General features: G+C 38.0%; 1 long non-coding RNA gene across 2 annotated transcripts in view; it reads left to right on the top strand.

Annotated features, from left to right (window-relative positions):
* LOC109266689 (uncharacterized) overlaps positions 1–18,368 on the top strand; it is a 120,381-nt gene that overhangs the window by 63,746 nt on the left and 38,267 nt on the right. For both annotated transcript variants that reach the window (XR_008419159.1, XR_008419160.1), the window contains exon 4: positions 2,704–2,915. This is a non-coding gene — a long non-coding RNA (uncharacterized LOC109266689). The remainder of the gene's footprint in view (positions 1–2,703; positions 2,916–18,368) is intronic.

The following is an 18,368-nucleotide window of genomic DNA, read 5'->3' as shown; positions in this document are numbered from 1 at the left end:
CCAAAAATGGAAACATCTTCTCCATGTTTAGCAATATCATCCATACTCCATAGAAATTTGAGAAATAGTGATATTCATATATTGTATGATGTTTTATGGTTTGTATTTAACATTCATTTATGTTGTTTTATTTGATGCTATTAAAGCCATGTTGGTTGGTAAAGGAATTATTACATCCTTCAGTTTTTTTTTTTTTTTCAGGAGAAAACTAAAGTGCCAAGAGTCTAAGTTAGCTGCCAAGACTCTATGGTAACAAGTGGCAGGAGGATATGCATTCTTTTCCACCACACAGTTGTGTTTCTATCATAGTTTTCAGCTGTCACTGAATGAGATAATATATACAAAGTGCAAGACACAGGAGGCAGTGCAGTATAAAATTCATTTCTCCCCTTTCATTCTCTGCTTATCCTGTGGAAAGGCTAGAAAAGAACTTATTTGAGTGGCATGATTCACTTTTCAGGGACTATTGAATGCCTACCAACAGCCAAGAACTATGCCAGGCTTGGAGATACACATGTGAGCAAGGCTCAGTCCTTAGCTTCAAGTTGCTTACTCTCTACTGCAAAAGACAGACAAATTAGGGTATTTTCCAAAAATGTAGTCCTTATTTGGAGAAGTACCTCCTGTGAGCTAAAGAGAGATACCATATCAGTCTTGGGGCAGTCACAAAGACTAGCCAAGAAAGTAACTATCTGACATTTGGCTTTAGCAAGGCTGTGGTGGTATAAAATGTGTCCACAAGTTCTTTGACATTCCCTTCAAGAGATGGCGTTTAATTTGCCTCCCTTGCGTGTAGACTGGACTTACCGACTTAATAAAAAATAATATGGCCAAAGTAATGGTGTTTCACTTCCAAGACTAGGTCATAAAAGACACTTGGCTTCTGCCTTGCTCCTTCTCAGACCTTTTGTTTTGGGAGAAGTCAGCTGGCATGTTGTTGGGATGTTCAGGAAACCACATGGAAAGTCTTATGTGATGAGGAGCTGATACCTTTGTCAAAAGGAGGCAAAGGACTGAGACCTGCTGCCTATAGTCATATGAGTGAGCCATCTTGGAAGTGAATTCTCCATCCCAAGAAAAGCTTTGGATGACAGTATCCCTGGCCAACAGTTTGACCACAATCTTATGAAAGACCCTGAACCAGAATCTCCCAGCTGAACTGTTTCTAGACTCCTGACCCACAGAAACTATGAGATAATAAATATTTGTTGTTTTAAGCTGCTAAGTTTGGTTACTTTGTTACATGAACAGTAGGTAACTAATATGCAACAAATGGTAGGGGTCTCATGAAAGTGTTCAGGGTTGAGGGAAGAGCGTGTGCTGAGATCAGGAAGGGAGAACATGACATGTTTGAGGAAATGAAAGCACATAATACTACTGGCGACTCAGTTTGGGGCTGAAGGGATGGGAGAGTTGGGTAATGAGGTAAGCAGATCATGAAAGGTCTCATAAAACATGGAAAGGAGTTGGGAGTTCTTCCTGTGGCCTGTAATATTTACAAATGAGGAAACTCACAGGTATGGTATAATTGGCAGAAAGTATATGCTCTTTTAATTTTATTCTGCTCTCTTCTCTAATAACATGATTTCTTTCTGGCTAAAAGTCTTGATGAAATGTATAGCCGTTGTAAAGGAACTCAGAAAAGTAGAAGCCACAAATTACACGGGCCTTGAAAAAGAGGAGGTTAGGGACCAGTGTTGCACATAGTTCTTTTGTCAGGGCTGGGAAGGATAGTGGCCAGGGGCTTTATTTGGGAAACTTCTTGAAACCCTACATGTTCCATATCTCAAGGACACACTGGGTCCAAGGAAGAGGAGGGTGAGGGTGGGCTTACTCTGCTCTAGTAATATTGGAGTTGCTAATGAACTATAATCGAAATGGTATTTTCTTCTGGTAAGTTACTGCTTGTAATCCCAGGAAGAGATTGTTCAGTTGTTCTACATTTGGGTCATTTTACCATCATACCTAAAATGTGCAGTGCTGTCAAAAGATGAAAATAATGTTTGAAATGATCCTATGAATGGGCATTACCCCTGCGCTTATCTAAAGCTTGTCTTCACATTTGTCTGGTCCACACGTTTGTGCCATTAGTTTGGGGTAGCTGGTGAGAACACAGTTGCTAGTTCAGGTATGTTTTCTTCTGGCCGTTTCTATCAAGAATATTTAACAGGCAGTGTATTTGAAGGTAGCGTAAAGGGGCAGGTGCCACAGGCCAGGCATTTAGTGTGTGCTGGTGAAAGCAGGTCAGGCAGTGGAGTAGGAGAGTCCATTCTGCATGCTAAAGAGCAGTTGCTACTCAACTGCTGCCAGTTACTGTCATCCAGAAAAGCAGGTCTTACAACCCCAGAGTTTCCTGTTTTTCAATACAAGCCAGGAATCCAAATTTTTATGTGAAATTTCCTGCTTTTTAATTACTTAAACTGAAAATTTGGTTTGTTAAATTGCATGTTAGCATTGAACAAGCAGAGAATAATTAAACACACACACACACAAGCGCACACGTAGTTTAGATGTAGCTCATGAGCTCCCAGTTTGCTCTCTCTATTATAATTAACAGCTCTGCCTCCTCAAAATTCATATTCCAAAAGCAGCCAGAGTGTTGCAACTAAAACACAATCCTGTCTACAGTCCTTCACCTTTTACCTCCTTCCTTTAAAGTTTAATTTATGCTCAGCTTTCATTTTTAATGAGAGAGAGAGAGAGAGAGAGAGAGAGAATGCACACATGAGCAGGGGAGAGGGGCAGAGGAAGAAAGAGAGAGAATCCCAAGCAGGCTTCATACTCAGCATGGAGCCCAACATGGGACTCGACCCCACGACCCCGGGATCATGACCTGAGCCAAAATCAAGAGTCAGACCCTCAACCAACTGAGCCTCCAGGGTGCCCTGACACTCAGCATTTAATAAGTATTATGGGTATGTGTGTATGTGTGAATGTGGTAAGGAACAAATTTTTTACAAGTGTGAAGTGGTATTACTCAACTAGTTAAATTTATGCTTAGTGTTTAACTAAAGCAAAATTTAATTCAGAATCATGATCTCTGGAAAGCTTGTATTATAAGAATCTGCATAGGTTACTATTTCCTAACTTGATTTCAGCTTATTGATGGCTAACAGCTTATATATGTGTTCCCAGAAGCTAGCATTATATAGCTAGCACATATATAGTTTATGGTACAAAAGAAAGAATAAATAAATGAATATGGATAAAAAGAAGAATGTGATCCAACTTCCTTGGTTCCTCATCAACCTCTTGGCTATTTTCCCCAAAATAGAAATAGAGGGCAATAGGTTCTATCTTGGTTTCTTATGAGGATTTTTCCTCACCACCCACACATTCCTATTTCTAGTATAATATGTACTCTCTGAGAGGAAGGGCACGAGTGATCTACGTCCCATAATAGTGCTGCTCTGAACAATACGATGCCATGTTTACCCTTCCTGGCCCCTCAGGATACAGTTCAGTTTCTTGGCTGTTACTCACTAGAACTATGTGTTCCTTTCATTTGGTACTAGAAAGTAGAATGCAAGTTTTAGTTTGCATTTTTCATTACTGGCTCAACAATATGGAACAAAAAAGATTTCTTTCTGACATCTCTCTTCAAGATAAGAAAATTAAAAGGTTGGGCTTCAGATACAAAAGAGAAGGGAACAAACCAAAATTATCTCGTCCTTTGTGTGCAACATATGGTAGAATTGGCTCAGATTTAATTCTGAAGAAAATGAGAACATCAGTCAAGGACAATGCAATTGCAGTGACTGTTTATGCCTCAGTGAGAGATATCACCATAATATGAATCGCCAGTATTTGCAGTCACTGCTCTTGGAGCTCAAGAAAATGTGAGCCCTAGGTCTTATATGAGAAATTTATAATGGTGTGAAGGAAGTTTCCAATATATATCTCTCCACAAGTGTATGAAAGGTGCCCATATTTGCAGATTTGGTAGCACCTATCCAAAAGCTTGATGGAGAGGAAGAAATCACATTGAATACATGTATCAATTAAATGGAAACTAAAAACTTCTCAAAAAAAAAAAAAAGGCAAATGCCTGATAGGAAGACATTAAAATCATCAGGCAGATTGTATGCCATTCTCCGTAGGTCAATGACTTTAGCTCTGTCAGGATCCACTGTGTGCACAGACCCTGTCCTTGCTGAAAAGCGTACATGAAATCAATACTTACAACCATAGTGGGATCTCTATGGAAATGCAAGGTGTCATCCCATTTCCTGAAATTATGAACGAGAAAACAAAGTTAAGACATATCCAGATCCGACAGAGAAAATTCATATTGTCAGAAAATTAGAAATAGAGCAACAATATGAAAGTACTTAATATCATTGAATTATACGCTTAAAAAAGAGAGAGAATGTTAAAAGTAGAGGAGGGCTTTCTTCTCAGATGAAGAAAATGAATTTTTTGAAGGTTAAATGTACTTGGTAGGAAGTTGTGGGGCTTGCCAGGGGTTTTATCAAGTGATAGAGGAAAAACTTCCCCACTGAAAAGTGTTGTGATTATATTCCACAAGTCATGTTTGTTCAAATCCCCATTTCAGATATATTGAGCACATAGCAAGTGCTGGACACTGGACAGTGGTTGGATATGAGTGAAATGCTGCCAGTTCAATTGTAATGGTTAGAAGCAATCACCTCTTTTGAAATTGATGGGAGCTCCTCAGATCTCAAATGCTAAAACATGTGCAGTTAAAACAGATAATTAAGATGGCATTTAATTTCTCACTATTACCTTTTAGCAAGGGATGAGATATTAGAAAACTTTAGTCTTTATCTTTCAAGTTATTATAAGAAAACCTTGCAACAGAGATGATGAGGTCCAAGTGAGAAGGGAAGTAATTACAACATTTTTAAAGTTTATTCATTTATTTTGAGAAAGAGAGAGAGAGCGTGAGTGGGGTAGGGGCAGAGAGAGAGGGAGAGAGAGAATCCCAAGAAGGCTCTACACTATTAGCACAGAGCCTGACATGGGGCTTGAACTCACAAACTGTGAGATCATGACCTGAGCAGAAACTGATGTGGATGCTTAACCGACGGAACCACCCAGGTGCCCTAATTATAAAATATTTTTTACACAACTCGAACCTTATGAATATTAGAGCTATAGGTATATATATGTGTGTGTGTGTATAAATAAATAAATTTATATATATATATATATATATATATATATATATATATATATATATAAAAAGGCCCTGTTCTTAAAGAACTCATAGCCAAGTCCAACGCATACAGGTGGACGAACGTCAAGAACTCTACATTACTCGAGAAAGATTTTATTTTGTTCAGTTTAAATGAACTTTGAAAAATTAAATTTTGTAGCCAACAACAACTCACTTTTTAAAAATTAGAACCAGTGATTAGGACAGAAATTGAATGCCAGTTTCTAAATTCCTGATGGGAAGAAATCCCAAAGTTAGTTAGTGATGCATCAGTCACGTTTTTTTTTAATTGAAAGTGTCTATCTTGAGATTTTCACACAGCTAATAGGCTAGAGTGAGAATCTTCTGCATGATAATTTTTTATCTTTTGAACATACCATTGTTGTCAGATATTCTCATTCAGATTTAATTGTTCTGGGGTGAGATCTAGGAATTGGAATTTTTTAAAAAGTCTGAGAAGGTGATTCTGATATGCCAGTATTGACAACCACTGTCATAAATCATTATTTCTCAGAGAGCTATACTCACAGTTAAGATCATTTTAGTTGGTACTAAATCACTTTAAGTTGTAATTATGAAGGTTTTTAATGTGTATCATAAAAACATATATAAGCAGTCAGTGGGTATTCTTATTTAGGACAAGCAAAAGATTATAAAAAGTGAGCTACTTAAAAATAGATTGTCTATATATCTATCAATGTCTATGTCTATCTATGTCTGTCTATCTATCTATCTGTCTATCTATCTATCTGTATATCACCTATAAGAGTACAGTTGGCAAAGGTTGTGAAGGCATGATATAAATGATTGAATTTTAGACAACCCTGAGCTGGATTATGAGATAAGAGAGGAAATATGGAGGGCCAAGGAATTTGGAAGATAAAATAGATTTTAAGATCAATGATGAGATGGAAGCAAATAGCATAAGGCAAAGATCATATTTTCAAGCATTCTTTGTCAAATGTACTTGGATCAAGATATTTAAAAATGAAAGGAGTATGTGGGTAGGATTGATATACTTTTATGTAAACAAAGAAGCCTTACTGGTACTCTTGCCTGTGTGGATGGCTTACCCACATCTCTGTAGATTTGGACTGGATTGGGTTGACCATGAGATGACACTTCAGGCATTATTTCCACCTGTGAACATTGAAGGACTCCATAACATTATAGCAAAGGAAACAAAGAGTAAGCCCCAAGAAGTAAATGCTGCTTAAAATCAATGTGGGTCGGCAGTTATCTTCATTGGTTCCATAGGTGTCACCCTATGTGCTCTAAGAGCTTGGCATGTAGTGAGCAGTTCTGTGAATATTGACAGGGAAATCAGTAATAGCAGGGAAATGAGTGTTTAACATCCCAAAAGATAATTCTGTCTTTGGTTCAACAGAAAAGTCAGAGTGACACAGTAATTTTATCTCCTGTGGCAACTTTAATTGGCCAGCAGTGACTGCTGAAAGAATGCATTGAGGAACACTTTGAGGATGAGTCTGTCTCATGGAAAAGAATGTCATGATGAGTGTGACCATCAAGGAAGTTGCATAGGGGAGTGGCAGTACCATGGTCATATCCTCCATTTCTGAAAATGGTTACTCTGTTGTTTGAGGCTATAACATTCAGCAAAATGATCTTAGTCAAGGTAAAACTTGACAGTTTAAAACAAATAAACTCTTCTGAAAGAATGGTAAATTTCTCACTGCACCAGATAAGACAGAATACGTAGATTAGTACTTTCTGTTTCTGCTTTCATAGTGCATGAACTTCTGACTTTCAGTCTTGCACTTCATTCTGTAAGTCAGTATCTCCTTATTCTTTAATATGCCTGCTTACGAAATGACACGTTTGGAAATAAAGTTGTTTTAAATAGCAGTTTTTACAGCTAGCTGCCCCTGACTATTAATCTGTAAGTTAACATAACAATAAAGAGGTTAAATGATCAGCCTAAGTCTCCTTGGCAGAGAGTATACAATCTCAGCTTTCTTCTAAGAGAACTTGGGTACCTTGTTCTGGGAGGGAAGCCAGATATCATGGCTAAGTGCCCCTGGATCCTGTTGTTTAATCACAGGAGTTGTCTTGTATCTGAGTACGTATTTTATGGTTATTAACCTTAGCTATCATAAAGAGTTGACATCCAGGGAGAATTATGCTGGCGTGAAAATATACATGCATGTTTTTTTCCACCAAGATATTTCTCTCCAGGAGACATTTCCTGATTGGAATCAGTGTCCGTTTACACTGGTGTTCAAAAAGACATCATTTCTCCTCTCTCAACATCTCTTTCTCTTTTCTTTTTCAACCATTCATTCAAAAATAGGAATATATTATGAGTCAGGTACTGGTTTAGACTCCAGCAATATAACATTGAACAAACAGACACTATTTTACCTCATATATTCTTATTTCAAACAAACAAATTTAATCACATTAGAGAGTGATATACGAAATTATAGGAGAGTAAAAGGGAACAATGGGAGCACATAAGGGACATAGATTGTGGGACATCAAAGAGGGCTTCCTGGAAGAAGTAACATTTTGGCAAAGTCCTGAAACCTCAAAAGAAGTAATCCAAGTGAGGTGAGAGGCTGAGGTATGAGCATGTGGAAGGAGAGGAGGGAAAAAGGTCCAAGGCTAGGAAAGAGCATGTCACTCAAGGAGGTGAAAGTCTTCACTGTGATGGAAATATGAAAGTGGAGTGGGGAGAATGTAGTTGGAGATTGCACCCTCCACCACAAAATATAGTATTTGGAGGATATTTTAAGGAGTATGAACCTTACCTTGAAAACAAAGAAGCGGTACTGAAGGCTTTCAATGATCTGACATGATCAGATTTGCATTTTAGAAAGGTTTTGCTCTTTTCTCTTTTTCTTTCTTAACATATATATGATATGTATTATGCACCATATCAAGATGGATTGAATTTTTCAGGTGCTTGTTACTGTGGAAGAGACTGGAAACAGACCCTTAAACCCTAGTGGAAGATATATAAATTATAAGTTGAGTATATGACACCCAAAGTACAATGAATATGACAGTGATCTTGTGATAACTTTATTTAGAAAATACTGCTGATTTACTCCCCTCTATGGTGATATCATGGACATGTCTCCCTTGTTTAGAAAATCTGTTGTTAGGGGCGCCTGGTGGCTCAGTTGGTTAAGCATCCAATTTCGACTCAGGTCATGATCTCACGGTTCCTGAGTTCAAGCCCTGCATTGGGCTCTGTGCCAAGAGGTAAGAGCCTGGAGCCTGCTTTAGATTCCGTGTCTCTCTCTCTCTCTTCCCCTCCCCAGCTAATGTTCTTTCTTTCTCTCAAAAATGAATAAATGTGAAAAAAAAGTTAAAAAAAAAGAAAGAAAGAAAATCTGTTGTTAAATGGAGAAAGGAAAGGAGTCACTCTATCTCCCCTTGATGAATTGTGTTTCTTAATTTTAAGTAACAGAAATCAAACTCAATCTAGCTTATGGAAGAATGAGAATTTACCAGTTTATCTGTTGGAGGGGCTGGAGTGATTGGAAGCAGAGATTCAACCCATCTTCCTGCTTGTTGACTTTATATCTTAAGCACTGTTATCCACGAGGAAGGAGACATAGCGCTGGTTTTCCTAATGTCTTAGATTAGATTCTCCAGAAACAGACCCCCCAAAAGGATTTATTAAAAATGTCTCTGGAAAAATCTGATAAAGGCATGGAGACAAATAGACTCAAGAAAATTAGAAGAAAAAAGCTGTCCTAAAGTTAAGTTTGAGAACTTATATTTTCAGTGGTAAAATTTCCTGAAATTGTGATTTTTTTTTTCTTCAGAAGTTCCTGGCATCCCAGGTCTAGGAATGAGAAAGCAAGTACTGGGACTGACCTAGAGTTGGTGTTTGCTGAGTGGGTGTGATGGAAGAAAAGGGGTACTTGGGAAAAGAGGATGTTGAAGGAAATCATGCAAATGGAGAGAAGGAAAGACAGCAGGACACTGTTGAAGAAAAATAAAAGAACCAGGGGAACTTTCTGAGGAATCAAACATATGCGGAGCTGAAAGGAAAGGTGTTTGTATTGGGTTCCTACTGACTGCCACAAACTTAACATGTTAAAACAATAGAAATTTGTTCTCTTATAAGTTCTCAAGAAGAAGTCTGAAATGAGTTTTATGTGACTAAAATCAAGGTGTTTCCAGGACTGGTTCCTTCTGGAGGATCTATGGGTGAATCCATTCCTTGCCTCTTCCAATTTATGGTGGCTGCTGGCATTCCTTGGCTTGTGGCTGCATTTTTCCAATTTCTGCTTCTGTCATCACATTGTTGTCTCCACCACTATGGTAGCATCTCCCACTATCTTTAAAAGGACACTTGTGATTACCTCATTGTTTCCACCTGTTTTGCATTACATCTGCAAAGTTCTTTATACCATATAAGTTAGCATATTTACAGGGTCTGGGTTTGGCTTAGAAGTGTTGGAGAGGGGCTTTTTTTGGGGGCGCCTGGGTGGCTCAGTCGGTTAAGCGTCCGACTTCGGCTCAGGTCATGATCTCACGGTCTGTGAGTTCGAGCCTCGCGTCAGTCTCTGTGCTGACAGCTCAGAGCCTGGAGCCTGTTTCAGATTCTGTGTCTCCCTCTCTCTCTGCCCCTCCCCCCTGTTCACGCTCTGTCTCTCTCTGTCTCAAAAATAAATAAACGTTAAAAAAAATTAAAAAAAAAAAAGAAGTGTTGGAGAGGGGCTTTTTTCAAACTCCTACATCACTGTATCAAGATTGAAGATTGTTTATGTTCACAGTTCCCAGTGGAAAAAAAAATATATATAATTAAAGTATAGTCACGAATGGGTATGAATGAAGATCATTAAGTCAGTCCAGGAAATAAAAGAGTAGGGCATTGGATGAGCCATTCTCTTGGATCCTGGAACCATCAGGGTATAGATGGACTTGGGATTCCTTAAGACAATGGTTGAGTAACTTGCTATTGGCCACACCATTTGTAAGGGCTAGAAGTATTCTTACTACTTTTACCAAATATTCAACATTTAGTTAGTTTAGGGAGACCTATGAAAAAAGACGAGGAGGAAATCCATTTTCTCTCTGTTCCAAGGCAAGTTTGATTGTATTCTCCATTTGTACCTCTTGTTTTTCGTTCCAGCTCTCCCTTTGAGCTCCAGACCACAATGCTACCAGATCTATTCTCAGTCCTTCTCTGCTTTTTCAGTGCCCTAGGAGACTGATTTCTATGAAGGGGATCTCCCAGGGTCTTCTTGCCCTCTGACTTCCAGTTGGGTTTGCAACAGGGGAGCCTCTGGCAGGGGATCGGAAAAGAGGAGTATTGGTATAGTTACTCACCCACCTCCCGCTCCAGCCCTGACTACCATGGCCCTGGCAGTGACTACGTATCTCCATGGACAAAGTTCCTGTGTAGTGGACTCTTTCCCAGCTTCAGGTCTTTCTGACCTCTGGTAACTCTGTTCTCTCTTTTTGCCCAGCTTCCTGCTGTTGCTAGATTCTGGGTGCTTCATTATCCCATTTGTTCCTTGACTCTATAATTCTCTGTATACAATCTCCTTTGAATGATCTTCAGGTAAGCCCTTTTGAATGTTTTTTTTTCTTTCTGAAACTCTGGTATAATAGGGCATAATTCTAGCTGTTCATAGTATTTTCTTAAATTATCATTATAGGTTGACATGTCTTCAGAAATCTCTTGGACACTCTTTTTTATTGTGTGGTAAAATAAGCAAATAAATAAACAAAACTACAAGTCTTTTTTACCTGCTATTGGTAATGTTTTTTGTGACTTGTATCATTTAAGCTTGTCTTCAGTTATGAGTAATAGAAAACATTACCAAGAGTGAGTAATTGGAGTTTGTTTTTATCACATACAAGAAGAATGAATATGATCAGATGCTGATATTGCTTCAGTGCCTCAATATTTCAAGGCTTTGGCTATCACCTTCATGATTCTTCAGTGTTTCCCTCTTGGGTACAAGATGGCTGCCAGGGCTTATTATCTGTGTTCCAGGCAGGAACCAGAGGGAAAGATGGCCACACCCACATTTATACTATTACATGTTCAGAAAAGTAATCCTTTCTCAGAAGGATTTTCTGTCCAGAAGATAGTCTGCTTATGCCTTATTTATCAGAAATGGCTTATGAAGCCACTGCTAGGTGCAAAGAAGACAAGAAAAGCAGTAACATTCGATTTTTTCTACAAAGGAGATAGGCAAGGGAAAAGAAGGTTGGAAATAGATGTTAATTAAGCGAGGATGTCTTCTGTACTCTCTTTGTACGTAATCCTACCAAATCATCTAAGGGCATGCATTATGAAGTCGGAGTGCTGAGTTCTAACACTAGGTCCACTATATTCTACCTGTTGAATTTGGGAAACAACTTAATCTCTCATTGCTTCACTTTCAAGTGAGGATAATAAAAAAGTTTTTCTCTCATAGGGTTACTGTGATGACCAAATGAGTTAGTATATGTGCAGCATTTAGAACAGCATTGACACATGGTAGGCACTATTTAAATTGTTGTCTGATTTTTTGTTGTTTCTACCAAAACCCTCGAAGCAAAGGCTATAGGAAATAGAAAACGTAAGGGCCAATACAAAGTAACAGGGCGAAGCTTGGTCAAATTGTGAAATTAAAGATTATCTCCTCCTTCATTCATTTTTTCCTTCAACCTTATCCATTCTCTTTGCAGACTCATATTGCCACCCAGATATCCATCACCCTCCTGTCATGCTATAACAGGAGCTGCTATAACACTCCACTTCCACTTACTGAATGCACTCACAATGTACCAATCAATCTGTCACACATATTTTTTATGTCCTTACTGTGTGCTAGGGGCTGGGAAAAAAATGGTAAGTAATACAGCTATGGCCCTTCTGTGAGATGCTTGTAGTCCAGTTGGGAAGCTGATATTAAAAAATAATTAGAGAATTAATTGGTATTTGTTCTATTCAAAATTGGAAAATTTCAGTATTCTATGACAACATGCTAATCTTAGGAGCCCAAGAAAGCTTGCCTCAGGAAGTAGCATTTATGCTAAGGCTCTAAGGTTGAATAGGAACTAGTTGGGTAGAGAGGTGACAATGGGGCTGGGACAGAGAAGCAGAGTTTCAAGGGCAGAGGCCTAGAAGAAGGATGAGGCCTGGTGTTTGAGGAGCTATGGGCCTATGTCTCTCTTTTCTATGCCATCAGAATCCCTGTGTCCCACTCCCTCTGTGCTGCTCCCAGCATTCTAAGTGGACAGGTAATTATTTGGTGAAACCCTAATTACCCAGGCCACACAAGAGCCTCAGGGTTTTCCCTTCCCCTAGTTTCCCTGAAGCAAAAAGACCTTGATAAGCAAATCTACACTTGAAATGTTCAAGATTTCTAAGCTTTGATACTCTGTTTTCAGGGCTATTTGTATTTGAACAAGAAGCATTTAAACATAAATTCTTACTTCATAAAGGGTGACTTCTCCACTAGTGGAGATTTCAGTCCTTTGCCTGGGAATTTCTTTTTGCTCTAAGGAGTTGGAGGGATGAGGCAGACTATTAACGCCCAATATAAAATCACCTCGAAGGTAAAGTTATATCTCAAGCATGTTGGCACTAATAATGATGTGGAAAACTTACTCTATGATTTAGTATTAGTTGGAACATAATTATTCCTTATTTATTAACACAATTAAACATTTATATTATTCCCCTTTTATGAAAATCAAAACTTTGAAATCCTGCTTGGAAAATGAGAATAGAAATGAGTTTTTAATCCCCTGGATTTGGCCACACTGAATATTCTTTTCTTCATTACTAGTTTGTGCTTAACCCATATAGTCAGATCCTTCAGGAAGCAGTGGCTTTCTTAGGTGTGGTATCCATCCATCATTTCCTCTCTGCTCCAGAGCTCCCCTGTGGCTGCTGAGTGCAGGAAGGGCTGATGCTTGCTGTGACTTCCATTTGCTCCTGAGGGGGAAAGTGAAGTTTCCAATCTTGTAATGTCATGTCCAGCCATAAATAGATGATTCAAAAGCCACATTTCTGAGGAGCAAGAGGTTAAAGGGAGCCTTGAGTGTTATAAGTGGTCAACATGCATTCTTCAAGATGGTCTCATTAACTAAACATGGAATGCAGAAGCATTTGTCAATATTATACATGCTGTTTTAGACTGCATTAATAAAAGATTCATTGGTGCTCCACTTCACATCGGTTTTGCCAATTTGAATCTCTTTTAAATGACTGCCTTCTTTGTTTTGTAGCTTACAGCTAAGCTTTTATAGTTACTCTAGCTCTCTCTAGGCTGTCTGCTCCACTGCTCACTCGTGCTCATATACCCAATTATTTCTGTTCTATAAAAGGTATCTGCCTTTCTTAGTGTATGCATTTATATGTTTATTTATACATTGGTTTATTCCAAAATGTTTTTGACACAGTTCAATAGACCGGACGCTAGATTTTATGATCATTTTGGTTGCTCAGAAGCTATCCAAAAACTTCTAATATTTTCATTTGAAAACACAAATATTCTCTTCAGATTTTTTTAAATTTAATTCTTGTAAAAGGTATGGTCTCTTTAATAAGCTAGTTACATCTGATGCTGAGGTGTAAGTCTGATTCAAAATACAAAAGTCCACAGCTGTTACCAAGGAAATCAATGACCTCTTTTTTTAAGTAGCTGTTGGGATGCAAGTTAGTTTCCTAAGAAATCTCTAATTGGAAACTTTAGTCCTCAAAAGTCTGCTGGGGATGTGACTATGTGTCTAAAGGTTATAATGTCTAGTAGCATGTGAGGTTAGGGGTGTACAACAAAAAGTCATTTTTTTTCAAGTGTAAATAACAAGTGTTGAGACTTTCAGCTCCTCCTGGGATTACCAGATATTTGGAAGATACTTGATTTAAATTGGTTTGACTTAAAAAGCAAAGAGAGCTGACAACAGAGAAAAACTGCAAGGGACATTTTTTTCTAATTTTTTAAAAATTTATTTATTTATTTTGAGAGAGAGAAAGAGAGCATGAGTGTGGTAGGGGCAGAAAGAGAGGGAGAGAGAGAGAGAGAGAGATTGAGAGAATCCCAAGCAGGCTCCATGCTGTCTGTGCAGAGCACGGTGTCGGGCTCAAACTCATGAACCCGTGAGATCATGATCTGAGCCAAAATCAAGAGTCCAAGCTTAACTGACGGAGCCACCCAGGTGCCCCTGCAAGGGGCATTTTAACTGCTAATGACTAGGAACTGCATACAAACCAAAGCTTTTGAATATCCAATGGTGATATTCAAATGTTTTTGTTGAAGCAGAATAAGAAAATTCAAAATCAAGACAATGCTGAATTATACCTAGATATTTGTATTTAAAATGACTATAGTGTATATATTTGTAATAAGTCCTAGATTAATGAAAACATTGCCTAAATTGTACACTAGATTTCCTTTTCCCCTATATCCACATTAGGGGAAAGTTCAACTGATACCATTTATTGATTTATTGAAGGGAAATTTCTCCATCTCCTAATATGGCAAGAAACTATTCAAGGCCTCATGGATACAGAACATATTCTCCTACATTCGAAGAGTTTACTATAGTCCACTGGTAGAGTCAAATACTCAGCTCTCATAATGCAGTGAGATATATGTCATAACAAAGCTATTCATGCGACGTTATGAGAATGTAAAGAAGCAACATAGAGGAAAGGCACCGAACCCAACCTGGGAGAAGGAAAAGGATTTAGAAAAGTCTTCTTAGGGGCACCTGGGTGGCTTGGTTGGTTGAGCGTCTGACTTCAGCTCAGGGCATGATCTCATGGTTCATGGGTTCGAGCCCTGCGACGGGCTCTGAGCTGACAGCTCAGAGTCTGGAGCCTGCCTCAGATCCTGTGTCTCCCTCTCTCCCTCTCTCCCTGCCCCTCCCCTGCTCATGCTCCGTCTCTCCCTGTCTCAAAAATAAGTATAAACATTAAAAAAAAATTTAGAAAATTCTTCTTAGAGGAGGCAATGCTTCCATTGATTTGCATAAGAATTTAAAAACTACAGGAGCAAAAACAGAAAGGCCATACTCTAAAGTCTACTTTTCAACTAGTGTTAGCTCTTTACATTGCATCTTTTAAAAAAAAATTTTTTTTATGTTTTATATTTGAGAGAGAGACAGAGAGACAGAGAGCAAGTAGGGGAGGGGCAGAGAGACAGAGACAGAATCAGAAGCAGGCTCCAGGCTCTGAGCTGTCAGCACAGAGCCCAAGGCGGGGCTCGAACTCACAAACTGTGCGATCATGGCCTGAGCGGAAGTTGGATGCTTAACCAACTGAGCCACCCAGGTACCTCCGTTACATCTTGATTCACAGTAACCAAATGTTAAGATATAGTATAAAGCAACAATATATTAAGATAGTATAGTGTTGGCTCAAGAGTAAGAATGTGATCTGAATTCAGAAGAAAGAGCCCCAAAACTGTTCTTATAATATGTAGGAATTATATTTTGGGATTTATTATATAATAAATAAGGTATCACAAACAGATGGGGAATAAGATTATTTGATAAATTCTGCTAGGAAAATTGATGTTTGGGGACAAAAATCAAGCTGACCTTCCTGTTATAGCATATGTCAAAATTAATGCCTGATGAATGAAAAATTTGATATAAAAATGAAATAATTTAAAAATCAGAAAATATGAATTAATTTTAACTCTAAGATGATGAAAAATATACTGGTATATATTGGTACACTGGACTTGATAAAAAAAATCTGTGTGTGCAAAAATGATCATATTTAAAAGTATATGTTTAACTGGGGAAATTTTAGCAAAAAAAAATATGGCACAGTTTACATATACTTAAAAAAATCACCTCCAGCGCAATAAGAAAAACACTACAGTAGAATGGGCAAAGAGCACAAGAAGAAAGTTTCCAAAAACTTATTACTGTTAAATATATGGAAAAATAGGGAAGAATATTCAAAATGACAGTGTCTTAATTTGGAGTATTTTAGCAAAATACCATATACTAGATGGATTACACAAAAGACACTTATCTATAACACTTCTGGAGGCTGGGAAGTCTATGGTCAAGGTGCTAGCATGGTCAGATTCTGGTAAGGGCCTTCTTCCTGGCCTGTAAATGGCTACCTTCCTGCTGTACAGACATTTGGTGGAGAGAGGAAAAGGAAGAAAGCTCTGGGATGTCTTTTTCTTTAGGGACACTGATCCCATAATGAAGGTTCCATGACCTCATCTAAACTTAATTACCTCCCAAAGGCCCCATTTTCTAATACCATCACATTGAGGGCTATATGAGTCCAGTGGACACAAAACACCTATGTTTCAGGTGTGCCACATAGTGATTTAACCTCTTTATACTCATCTTCAATATTCTTAATTTTTTTCTTACCTGGGGTCTCTAAGCATCTGAACTAGAAGAAATAATTCTTATGCTCTTAAATCCAATTCTTTAAAGATCAGTTAATGTTAGTATCTAGTTTTTCAAAACACTGTTATTGCCTGTTTATCCTATACTGTTTAGAATTTGGAAACTGGTATCTTTTTATCATGTGCAAATGCAAGAAAAATGCTTATTTTCATTAAGGTAGATTTAGATCCTTCTTGTCTGAAGATTTATATGGTACATAAATAGATCTTACATGTGTTGTGATTAACTTAATTGTATCTTGGTACTGTTATCCTCATACCATTGGATTTAATTACATTGCATTATGACTGGTAATTAAATAGAATAAAATATCATTATATCATTAGTTGGTTTTATAAGGCCTTGAAATCTATTCTAAGAGCTCTTATATGTATTACAAGTTTTCACCACTAAGATCAATGCTCCTAGAATTGTTACTGGTCACTGAGTTGTCAGGTGTACATTTACCAATTACTTGGAATTTGAGCTCAAAGGCACCAATGTGCACTGATTTGGGCGAAGCCTTCCAATTCAACCAGGAGGATGACCATCATTTTGTATCATCTTACTTTTAAATTTGTTCTCTCCCAAATGGGGGTATTGAAAGATTAAAGCAATGACCAGCAAACACATTTTGGCTGAATTGTCTGTGACTATGCAATTAACAGAAAAAAAGTTATCATTTATAATCAGCTGAGTTGTGTTTTCCAGTGATCTTGACACTGCTAGTATAGTGTATCTTGTAAATCTTTCCATGATGCCATGAACAATGACATGAGGGTGGAAATATGCTGATTGAAAGGCAAGCTGGAACTATAGTTGTGACCACAATCCATACTGTGTACAATTATGAAAAAGATATGCCTTCCAACAAGGGCCAGGTGTATGCCTTTTCTTCTCGAGTGACACTTGTTTCTGTCTCCATCTTGACAGTCATAGTTTCAAGCTATTCTATTTTTTATCAAACCTTGATTTCTTCACAGAACGTGGAACTGATATGTAGAGGTGCCCTGCTGCATCCCAGGAACTGTGTCATGTATGATGTGTCATTTAAATCTCACAACCACCTTGTAAGTAGGCTGTATTATTACAGTTTTACAGATAAGCAAACTGAGACTTAGATAAAATATATTGCTTAAGAGAAGCTGGGTAGAAAGCGGCATGTCTGGTATTTAAACCTAGTTCTTTTTAGTTCCAAAGATATTAACCATTTCTTTTCTACTGTGTTGACTCACAGGAGGTTGTTTGTTTGTTTGTTTGTTGAAATTAAATGGCCTCCTACCATTATCCCATGAACATTGAGGTTATTTGTAATGTAGACATGTGAATGTTGCATTCAGCAAGGATGTCTATGGAACCCCTCTAGGAACTGTGAGGATGAACATTTAACATTCCCCTTTATTTTTTTAAAAATTCTTTTTTATTCTTTATTTATTTTTGAGAGAGAGAGAGACAGTGAGACAGAGTGCAAGTCGAGGAGGAAAAGAGAGAGAGGGAGACACAGAATCCAAAGCAGGATCCAAGGTCTGAGCTGTCAGCACAGAGCCTGATGCAGGGCTCAAACTCACGAACTGCAAGATCATGACCTCAGCCAAAGTCAGATGTTTAACCAACTGAGCCACCCAGATGCCCCTAACATTCCCCATCTTGATCTAGAATTTGAGAAGGGTAGGTATCATTCTTGGAATTTCCCCAGGTAGAAGGAAGTTGAAAGCAAAATAAAAGAATACCTTTTAGGATTCACAAAATTATGAGAATTCAGCTACGTATTGTAGTGTGTTTTTAAAGTGTTTATGTCTCTCTTGTTATTCACTAGCATTTAGTGCAGATATACCAAATATGC

The sequence above is a fragment of the Panthera pardus genome, unplaced genomic scaffold, assembly GCF_024362965.1.
Source record: "Panthera pardus isolate Hobbes unplaced genomic scaffold, ASM2436296v1 HiC_scaffold_11, whole genome shotgun sequence".
Classification (NCBI taxonomy): Eukaryota; Metazoa; Chordata; class Mammalia; order Carnivora; family Felidae; genus Panthera; species Panthera pardus.
Note: the sequence above shows the minus strand (reverse complement) of the source record. Positions and strands in the feature narration are given on the sequence as shown.